The 12065-nt window shown below is 40.1% G+C and overlaps 1 protein-coding gene across 2 annotated transcripts in view; it reads right to left on the minus strand.

The window, feature by feature from the left end:
• Positions 1 to 12065, minus strand: part of LOC148017048 (phospholipid-transporting ATPase 1-like) — a 64584-nt gene that overhangs the window by 11359 nt on the left and 41160 nt on the right. The window lies entirely within an intron of this gene.

Consider the following 12065-nt stretch of genomic DNA (forward strand, 5'->3'; position numbering starts at 1 on the left):
AATCAGCTTTATTAATTAAGCCTTTTAGGGCACAAAGTTCGTTCACGTAATTTACAACATATACACAAAAACAAAACAAGCAGTCCTTTTATCAAACAAGTTCCTTAACTTATCTTTAAGTTAATCTTTGTCTCCTGTCCATACAGGAGAATTATGTATCCCTTCTGTCCAACAGAAGTACCCGGTCCAAATCTCATGGTATCGAAATTTCCATCCTTTATCTAGAATAGGATCTTACAATGCCCTAGACGTTGGGCTCACGGGAATCTCCAACTCCATTCTGGACAAGCAAGGGATGTCCAGAGCTCCACCTAGCCCACAAGCGATCTAGGAGTGAGATGTCATTTCCGTAGTTGGCCTTTTCACCACTCGACCATCGGCCTGTGAATCGAGCAGTGCCCTCTTGGGATAATCCACGATGTGATCTTGGAGATGATCCACGCATGCAAAATATCCTTCCTTAATTAATTCATTAAAATTCAAGCACAATCAAAGCAATCAGCCCTAATATCATCTTCTAGAAAAACATTCCTTTATTCCCATGGCAACTTGTCATTACAGACCCTTGCCATTCATTTGCCATCAACACAAGCCTTGGAATATTTATCCAAATCACAATGCAACAATCCCTTGATTGAAAGAAAAACATTTAGGGTGTTGTTCAATCAACCAACAAAACTAATTGTTATTTTCCCAAACAATACAATAATAGACGTGACAATAATTCCATCGCATATTCACTCTCCTCCCTTCGGGCCAAAGAGTAGAATTTACTTAATATTACCTCCTTTAGCCTAAGGCATATGCTAAAGGTTCCAATACTATACATGACGTAAGTCCTATCATTCCAATACAAATTAATCAATCTAGCAAGAGCATTTATGCCTCTTCTCTAAGTGACAATTATCTTTTAGCATTTCCCTACTATGCAATATTTTTTCTTGGATTTATATTCATTTCTCCAAAGGCAAGGAGTCATATGTCATTGATGTTAAGTTTACATAATCTCTCCCATGTATGTACCGTGTATATGCATTTGCGAACTTTAAAAAATATTATCCTCGGTAAAGATTAATCAAAGACTCATCGATGCTCAATACTATAGTGTCCCATATGTTGCTTATGCTATGCATGGATTCATCACATAGCAACTAGGTGCAATTTAACTCCCTTTGATACAAGCACTTCACAAACTTCATCTTTGAATATTTGAGATGCGATTTATCCTTTTCAATGACCTATTCTAGCATCACAAGGTACGGAGCCTAATGCATCTCTTGCGAGCATTAAAACAAGCATCTATTAAATTGAAAGCACATTACTTACGACCAGTACCGCAATTGGATTGATAGTGATGCCTTCGCCCGAAGCCCTGTTGCTAGTTGTAGGATTGTCATCCGCACGCGACATTCTTTGCTTAGAGGCCATCGTCCACAAGTAGACTCGAGATTAGAAGGTAAAATAGATTTGAGATGGGAGAGTGAAAGAGAAGATGGTTAAATCGAGGATCGAGATAGAGGAAAATTGTGCAGCCTCTCGGGGTAACTCTTTTCTCTCTCTCTCTCTCTCTCTCTCTCTCTCTCTCTCTCTCTCTCAAGCTCTTTCTCACAATCTCTTGGAGGGGTATACTCTCTCTCTCCCGCTCTCTTGCAGCCTTTCGGGGTCTCCTTATGCTCCCTTGTGCCTCCCCATCCCTCATATTTATAATGAATTAGAGAGGAGGGGATAAGTCTGAGAACAAGAGTACAGGGGCTCTTAGAAGACTCAGTGATCTGATGCTCAGATCATAAATCTGATGGTTGCATTGGCTCCAAAAGGGGGGTAAAACCCCAAGACACTTGATTAGAAAGTTCTTACTTCACTCTTTCTTCTTTTCTTTGTTCGAAGTACTGTCTACTGCCTGTAGACTGCGATCGCAGTGCGCGCGATTTTGCCAATCACTTTTCTTTATTTCTCTTTTTATAAAATCTCCAAAACTAACTAAAACATCACCTGTCTTTTCTTTTAAATGACTTTTAGTTCTGTCTTTTTAGGATAATATCGAAAATATAATAGTTTTTTTTCCCCCAAGAATCTAATATTTTTGGACCATTCAAACTATACACATTAATACTAGTGATTAATATGGCTCATAAGTCCCGTTCACATTGTACTTTTCGTAAAGGGTGGCTACGGTCCTTATCAATCCGAGAAAATGCCAAATTTATGACACTCGATTTTTTTAAATATATTTTTAATTGAATGAAAATTATTAGCTATTAATACTAGTCAGTTTTTATCTTAGTTAGTCTTTAGTTAGTAATCTTACTAACTTATTAATTCACTAACTAACTTTCGAACTAACCAACTAACTTTTATTGTGTGAAAATATTACAGAGATCTGCTCAAAATGGCTGAGAAATGTTGAGATCTCCTAAGAATGGATTGGAGAAGGTGAGAGAAATCCAAAATGAGAGAGAGCTGATTTTCTATCCGTCCTGTCCGATCCCGTTCGGGACCCGTTTGACCTCCTGCCCAACTACACACGTAAACCCGTAAACCAACGGTCACAAAAGTGACCATTTTTCCTTCTTTTTTCTGCACTTTCTTTTCTTCCTTCTTTTTCTTTTCTTTCTTTCTTCCATCTCTATTCTTTTCTTTCTCGCTATTTTTCTCTTTCTCTTCTCTATTCTTTTCTCTCTCTCTATCTTTTCTTTCTCTCACACAAAGACTCAAGAGAAAAGTTTAAAGTTTAAACTAACAAGTTTAAAAACTCTCTTCTTCCCTCTCCCTCTCTCATGATTCATTCATCTCTCTCTCTCATACACACACAATGACACTATACAACCATCCTCTCCTATGGGCTACCATTCAAATTTCAAATTTCAACTCTCTCTCTCTCTCTCTCTCTCTCTCTCTCTCTCTCTCTCAACCCTAAACCCTAAGGCACTCTCCCTTTCTATAAAAATATTCCCTCCCCCCCTTCCATCTCATTCAAACTTTCAAGTTCTCTACCCCCCCCTATTAAGAGAGAGGCATGTGCACCCTATGTATTCAAGGGTGGATAAGGGTAGATGAGTATGAATGGATTGGAGGGCAAGGGAAAACCCTAACCCTAGCCATCCAAAGGCTATTTAAGCAACCTAGAGGTCACTCTCAAAAGTATAGAAAAAGTGTACCAATTGTACTTGTGAACCTCATTAAGCAAGATCTTCTTCTTGTACTTGAGCTCTCTCTCCCTCTTGTGCACACCTTCTCATGTTGTCACTCTGATATTGCAATATGGTATCAGAGCCATCTCTGATCTAGTGAGCTTCCTACAAGCACATCTTGGCTTAAGTGCACAAGAGACCTCCATTTCTTCAACCTATCCTTCTTTTTACCATAGCTAGTTCAGGCCTACCTCCATTGGAGGAGCTAGTATAAGCAAAGGAAGCCATATCTGCTCCTAATTCCTGCTAAAGACTTCTTCCTTAGCTCATGGCGCAACATCCTGGTACATCAAACCACAACATTGTGGTTCTAGCAACACAACATTGTTGCAAATGTAGATTTGGCGCAGTTTTTGACAGCAGCATACTTTGAGTTGCAGCATGGGCAGCATAGGGCGCAATGGAGGCGGCTACTAACGAGCTTTCATAGCCCCCCAAGAGGGCTATCTACACCTGAGAGGGTTCAAAGAAATTCATTCTCTATTGCCCATACCAAGCAAAATCCTAATTGTGGTTTTCTATGGCAACCATAGCCAATTAGATTTTGTGGAGTTTATTGCAAAGCTGAAAGCTCTAAACTCAGAGCATCTTCAACCAAAGGTGACTTCTCAAGCCGGTTACAATCGGGTTAATGTCAAGTGGTTCACCTATGCTTGCAATGAGTACTTCTTAGCACTACTAATAAATTTGTCTATAACTTCCTACTGATTATTTTCAAAATTTTGAAAAGTTTTAGAGCTTAAGCATGATTCAACAAGTACCTAAGTATCATCATTCCATTGATCATTGTAAGGCTATGTGTTAAACACATAGACCATTGTCATTATCCCTTATCGCATCTTGTAGAACATCACATTTGAGCCTACTACTTATTAATGTTGGTATCATTTCATTTGCTTCCGCAATTATTAGCCCTTGTGTAAAGGATTAGACATTGCTTGGTGCAATCAGTAAGACCTTCCTATCATGGCCATGGCCTATGCCGATATTAGACCTCAAATCCGTAAGTTAGATGGAATAGACTTTCATCCATGGCAAGTATTAGTGATGTACAAAATGATGGAGCGGGGCTATTGGCCCTTCATCAAAGGGACCAAAGTTATTGATCCATCCAACCCGATTGATGTAGAAGATGATGAAAGAGCCCAAGCCATAATTATACTTCATCTAGATGAATCTTTGATTTGTCACATTGACTAACTCTCCACTACCAAGGAAGAATGGGATGAGCTTGAAAAGCTTTATGGGGCTAGAGGAAAGAACTCTAAAATTTTCCTCAATATAAAATTTTTTAGCCAGGAGTATGAGCAAGGAGAAGACTTGGATAAGTTCATCTCTCACATGAAGGGACTCATGGCTCAGCCATCCTCAGTTCAAGCTCCAATTCATGATGAAGATGCTATTGCAATTCTCTTGAAAGCTATAAAGAAGGTGTTCGCAACCCTTATAACAACTCTCACAAATATACCTAATCCGCCGACCTTGAAAAGCACCATTCAATCCTATTTGGATGAGGAGAAAAGAAATCAGAAATAAGATAGCACTAGTTAGGCATCCACTTCAACAACCCGTGAGCAACTCATGATTCATACCATTTCCACTAAATGCTCATTTTTCAATAAAAACGGACATATTGTAAGCAACTGTTGGAAAAAATACCCCGACAAGATGAAGTGCAACAAATGTAAGAAGACAAGGCATATCACCAGTAAATGCCTTACCACCCCTGAAGTACCAAAAGAATTGGAGGTCAACTTTGTCTCCACAACACCTGATGATTGACTCTTCTAAATGTATAAATCATCTATCTATAAGCACTCTTGTAGCCTGATTTATAAAGGCATCCCATTTGATTGAAGGGGGGGACATTAACATGTCTCGTAATCCAATGCCACTCTGGCATTGAGGGAGGGGTATTGAGTGATAGGCATGTGAACCCTACGTATTCAAGGGTGGATAAGGATAGATGAGTGTGAATGGACTGGAGAGCAAATAAAAACCCTAACCCTAGCCATCCAGAGCCTATTTAGACACCTCCTACTCCTTTCAAGCTCTCCATCCCTCCTACTCTCTCAAGCTCTCTCCTCCCTCAACTTCTCAACCTTCCAACTTCCTCCTCCATCAAGCTCTAGAGCCTCTCTACTCCCTCAAGCTCCCTATTCCTTCAATCTCTCTACTCTTTCCACTCCTTTTTTCAATCATCTCACCCTTTACTCCTGACCCTCTCTCTATACATCATCAATGGTACCCCCCTCTTCATGAAGCCTTTCGCTTGCATTGTGCCTACTTCAAGCAAGTGAAGAAGAAATCCAACAGTTACAAGTGGTAGTGCAAGTATTACCCAAAGCTCCAAATCTCATCCATCACTCGCCTTCTCATCCACCTTTGCAAATTAGGAGGGGAGGCCATTACATACCCTGATATTCCCGACAATCTCCATAATAATTATCGTCGAAAATACTTGCCATAGAAGTAATGCAAAGGCCTTTCAAGGGCAAGTGAAGAGGTGGTCTCTCTAGATCATGAGGTCTCGAATGCGAAAGATCCCTCTCCAACCGTCTCGATTTCCTTTGTTGGAGGAGCTTCCTCTATCCCGTTTAGAAAAAGCCATTCGCGTGGTGCATCTATGCCCAAGAGACAAGCTACTCTTGCCCAAGTAGCGGTGTAAGTTTTCGATTCTCTCTCCTTTCTCAAGGAGTGGCAAAGGCAAGCGGAAATAGAGATTACACGCACCATAATTAAGTACAATCTCTCTTTCTATATTCTCAAAGTGGATCGATGGAAGCGGATGTTGAAAGCCATTGCCGCTGTTGATCCATGCGAGGGATGGTAGGGTGTCACATACAATGATATGCGTACCAAGAAACTCCATGAGGAGAGAGAGAATTGACAAGTCCCTTGGGCCCATGCATGCCAATTAAGTGAAGTATGGATGCTCTATCCTATTCGATTAATACCGCAAAAAAAAACAGCAAATCATCAACATCCTCATTTCTTGCCTGCTTTGCACATTCTTTCTATGAGAGGTAGACAAGGACACAAGGTAAAGGAGAACCATCAGCACATATGACAAGCCATCATTGAGATAATGCTTCTAAATACATTATTTTGCAATCTCCTTTTTCTTTTAACCTCCCAAATTTGTTCTAACTTCATTGTGTATAATCTTGTAGGTAGGGTCACAAAATGTGGTGCAAGTTGTCATGGACAATGCCTCAAGTTATGCATCTATGGGACAAAAACTCAAGCCCGAGTTTCCATCCATAGTATAGACGCATGCACTACACATTGTCTAGATCTTCTTATGGAAGATATAGCCAAGTTGGAGTAGGTGGGAAGGATTGTCAACAATGCTTATACATCGTTGGCTTCATCAACTCAAAGGTTAAAGTTCTTGCGATTTATTGCTCATACTCAGACTTGGGAGTTAAAGAAGCCTTCGAAGACTCAGTTTGTGGGCATGTGGCTTCTCCTCAAGCCTCTCTATGGCATTCACAATAAGCTTAATAAAACGGTCTTGTCAAATGAATTCAAGGAGTGGCTTGGAGGGGAGTCCACATCAAGCCAAATGGAAACAAAGGCCATTCAAAGGCTTTTCTTAAAGGAGAAATTTTAGAATTGTGCATCTATGGGGTAAAAAGTCGAGGCCCAGCTTCCGTCCATAGTATGGATACCATGTGCTACATATTGTCTAAATCTTTTTATGGAAGATATAGGTAAGTTGGAATAGAAAGAAAGGGGGCTACTATTGGCCAGCTCTATCATCTTACGGTAGATGCGATGGAGGAGATACAATCATCAATTATCTTAGATGGGAATGCCTCTTCTTCATGGTGTTCTTTTTATTTTATTTTATTTTATGATTCATGCTTCTTTTTAGTCTCGCTCTCTTTCTTTTCCAATTTCATCGCTAAATCTCTATCCTCTTACACCTATTGTAGTGATATCTTGGATACTACCCCTAAAAGAAATTATATTCTCTTTTTTACGAAGAAGAGATAAGAGTGAATGAAGCAATCAATCCATGGGTTCACAGCACTCTTGTATCTCGCCTTCAAAAAACCCTCTCTCTTCATGGATGCCAATGTCCTTGCCGACCACGATGGCTTTCTTCCAAAAGCTTTGGCAAAAAAACACCATGGTGTCTTCCTCCAAGAGCTCATCAATTATAGCGATCAAAGGGGCACTACTTTCGCATCAACCATTTATTGAAAGTAAGAACCACTGGTGAAGCTTCTTTTTTCTGTGGAAGTCATTTGGCTACCAACTGACCCACCTCCAAAAAGTGGCCTTATTCTTGCACAGGTCTAAAAATCTCTCCTCTTTTTTCATTTGATTCTACTTATGACTTGTAAGTTTGAAGTTTAAACTTATTTTCTCTTCACATGGTGTAGGATTATTCGTCAAGTGCATGTGAGAGAAATTGATCCGTCTATTCCCTCATGCACACCAAAATTCGTAATAAGCTTAGCACACAGCAATTGGAGCAACTAATTTATTGTCACTCCAATTTACACATGCTACGCACTATGCATGAGATGTCTATAGCAAGATAGATATCGTATACCCAATTTTTATACTTTTTAGTTTATAACTATATTCATAAATTATGAAATATATTTAGAGATATTACATTTGTTTGACCTAAGTTTTTCATCCTTTAAATATATAGGTAAATGTGATTACACTCAAGCTCTTCACTGGCATACTTAAAAGTGTGACTCGCAAGAGAGACTTAGAGAATGAGCAAATATTTAAGAATCTTTATTTGAAGCTCGAGGGGATAGACCAACGGATCTCTTACACTCATGCATGCGAAGCCCGTATTATTATTGGCCCTCACGCCGCTAGTAATGGCGCTTCCACAATGGCACCCACATCTGCTATCCATGATGCTCGTGGGGCCCTTAGATGCTACACAAGGTGTTAGAGTGGCTGGAGAAGTACTCCTAGTTTGGCTCAAAAGAATATACCTATCACTACCTCTCACATAGAGCTTAGAAAGCCCGAGTATAATGACAAGGACAATATCATTAGTAAGGGTGATTTTGTTGAGAGGGGTAATAGCTCCTCCAATGACAACGAGGATACTTCTACCTTCGATGCCAAGAGTAATATAAACACTTAGAGCCTAGGGATTTGTCATTTGATCATGTATCTTGATTTGAATTGAGCCATGAATGATGGCTTTATCTCGATCCATTTTTGTATATCTTTTTATATGAGCTTCTATATTTAGCTTATAACAACTCTCTTTTGCACTTACTTTTGACTTGAATCTCTAACTTTATATTTTAAGTCTAAACATTAAGTATAAACTTAAAATTATTATTTTTTAAATCAAACATAGACCCAAGATTTATTAGTTCGATCAATACCGTACTAGTATCAGATTGTATTGATCGGACGCCATCAGACTTGACAACCCTCCAATTAACCATTAAGCAATAGTTCCTTCACGTAATTTACTGCCACATACATAAAGACAATCATAAACAGTCCTTAGAAAGCATTTGCAAAATAATGTATTTTTATTCCACATCTTCTCCAAGGTACAATGCCAACCCGGCATTCTATCCCTTAATTCGAGACTCCTGTCCAATCTCAAGCACATAATCCACCAATCTGTCTTTATCTATGTGTGTCAAAGCGTTTGGCAACTAGAACACTGATTGAAAAAACTAACCTTAAGCATTAATGGTAAGGCTTATATAGCCTTATCACACGCTATTAGCCTCCCTTTTACTATGTCTTGCCATTGAATGAAGCTCTTTCTTCCTCATGATGATACACTTGAGACACTTTGCAATCACAACACTTGTGGCCTTTGCATCAACATTGATGTCATTGATCTAATGATTACAAAGCATACTCGATTTTGTGAGGCAAAAGCTGGCAATGATGTTGATGAAGGAGATGATGGTCCAATTAATTTGTCTGGACTTTTTCTTTGTTTTTCTTTTGTATCTTTCTTTTTTTAGAAACCAAGGTTTATACTTTTATTAATCCCCCTCTCTTTCTTAAGTTTCCTTCATGCGCAAGAAGGGCTAAAGAGGCATTTCGAGGCACTTTATAATCATGACACTTGTGGGGTTTGCAGCAACATTGATACCATTGATCTAATAATCATGAAGCATACTTGATTTTGTGAGGCGACGACTGATGGCAATGTTGACAAAGAAAACGGTGGTCTCCGATCAAGTTGCGTCAACATTTTTTTCGTTTTTCCTTCGTATCTTTTTTTTTTTCTAAAAACTAAGATTTGTACTTATGTTAATCTTCCCCTCTTAAGTTTCCTTTACACATAGGGAGGGCTAAAGGGGCCAAGACATTGCAACGTCCCATCCCAAAGCAGCTAGGTCATCAAACAAAGGGCGTACGTCGGCTGCCCAGTGGCCTACCAAGACTACAGAGGCAATTGTTATCGCACCAAGGGAGTCCAAGCAATTACCCCAAAGAGGATAGGGCATAAAACAAAGGATGCTCATCAATTGCCTAGTGGCCTACTAAGCCCTACAAAGGCCGAATGAAACCACATTGAACTTTGTTGTTTTTTTTCCCCTTTTAAGTTGAACGTTCATTTTATGGATAGTGGCCGATTAAGTAAATGTGACCCAGAAGACTGGAGTAAGGATGTTACAACCAACACATCACAAAAGAGTACAAGCTTACCCATCCACTCGAGGATTGTGATGACAAGGCAAACGTGATGAAGTAGCGTGTAAAGAAGGATGGTGCTGTAATCAATCGATGGAAGCAGCGTAGGATCCGTCCAGTGGTGCTTTGCACAATGGGATACATAGCATGATCTACCATAGGAGAGGAAGCCTCCATGTTGGTAGAAGTCTGAAGAGCAAAACTACTAGTAGATGGAACCATGAAAGAAAGGGCGCGCAACTCCTATCTCCAACTTAAGAAAAACTGGTGCAAACCTACATATTAGCCCTACATTGAAATACAAAACCCTACAAAAGAGATAAAAGTCTGCAAACACAAAGATTAGGAGTGAGATTCTCCAAAAAGTAAAACTAAAAATAAAGGAAAGCAGAGATAAGTGCAATGCAATGAGTAAGCATGCAATGAAAGTCTAAAAAGGAAAAGGCTAAGTGTGTGGCTACCATCGTGTATGTTGAGGTGGAGAAGTGGTCTTAAAAGATGCAATGAATGCCCTAGGAATGGACATATAACGTGCAATAGGTGAGCCACTAGTAGAATAATCAGCTAATCCTTCACAAGTAGTGAAGGAGATAGGCTACTGAGGCTGTCCACGTGCCATATGTCCACTAGCCACTAGGGCAAAAGGAGCAGATCGTGCACCAATGCGAGGCATAGCCCCTTGGGACTGGCTAGCCAAAGTGGAGGCAATCTCAACAGTAACTATGGTTTTCTAGGTGGGAGACCTTGGGCCATGGTATGACACTTCTCATCCACATGGCCTAACCTCTAGCAATGTGTGCAAAACCTATTTTTCTTAGAAATTTGTTGCCAAAGGAATCGTGTTTCTTTGGTTCCATCGGAGGAAGAGGTATCACCCTTGTTTTGTCTTGACTTCACATCTTACGAGTTTTTGATGTTATTGGTTTTCCCTCCCGAAGAAGAGGCAGCCAATCCTCGCCCCTCCGAACGGATGTGTGTGGAAAACTTTTTGCGAACTTGATCATGTAGCCTTGCATAGCACAAGAACTAGCACTCAAACTCATAGAAGGTAGGCAATCTAGGTAGTAAAATAATATGCTAGAGAAAATGGAAGTATTTGTCTGACAACTTGTTTAAGAAAAACGTGATTTGATCGTCACCTGACTTCAAGAAGCCAATAGTAGCAAACTCGATGAGTAACCGCCGATATTCGGCCAACTTGATTTTCAAATCATCCCCTTCCTTAATGGAAAACTCCTGAAGCTCAATATCACGATTGATACGTGAAGTGCGATCTCATGCCACATATCGGTCAATGAGATAACTCCAACGCTCAAATGTGAGGACAAAATGTTGCAATTGAGAGTGGAATTCACGAAGCAACCCCCGCATCAACTCAACATTGGTCGTAGCATTGTGGGCTCTCCATTGACGGATGTGATCAGGGCGAGCTAATCAAGGATCCAACCTATAGGGGGGATAAAGTAAAGAAGTGGAGTATACTTGGGAATGTATCCTAGAGTGTCTGCCATGCATACTAGAAGTCCGCACAATGGTTTGAAATGTAGGCATGGGGGGGCTGGGTATAGGCATGGTAACCGCATGAGCAGCCTAGAGAGAAGGGATACAGACACGAGAAGCAAAGAATGAAAATCCTTGCGTAGGAGTGACCCAAGGGATGTGTGACCACAATCCATAAGCAGAGAATGGTTATCTTGGTGTCAAAAAAGTCGTGTAGGGAGGTTGTAAGTGTCCGATAAATAGTGAGAGGGATGCCCACCACAGCCATCCTAGAGTATAAAGATGTGAAAAAGTGGAATATATGGAAAGTACAGTGTTAAAGGATGGCATTCCCTCTAACTATACACAGTGAGGTGTAGTGAATGGAGGATAGGTAGATTGTGAGATGGAAGATCCAACCCCTAGTCTGCTTTGAGCGAAAGTGGAGTGTAATCCCAAGTTTTGGAATGAAGATGTGAGTAGATTAGATTGTGGAAAAGATAGTGGTGGGATGGGAGAGAGTTGAGAAGTGTGCTTTACTTGCTCAAATAAAACAAATGGTGGAGATATACCTGATGAAGGGTATCTACTTTAAGAGCCTCCTCTATTAGAGTTAACATACTGAAAACCATCCAAATCCTGCACACTAAAAGGAGAAACAAAAGCCTCAAAAGGGTTACATGAACCTAACATAGGGCCTCACTAAAATGAAGGAGATGAATCGCTAAACGCATCGAA

The sequence above is a fragment of the Lygodium microphyllum genome, chromosome 22 (assembly GCF_053477565.2).
Source record: "Lygodium microphyllum isolate KBCC chromosome 22, Lygodium_microphyllum_v1.1.10, whole genome shotgun sequence".
Classification (NCBI taxonomy): Eukaryota; Viridiplantae; Streptophyta; class Polypodiopsida; order Schizaeales; family Lygodiaceae; genus Lygodium; species Lygodium microphyllum.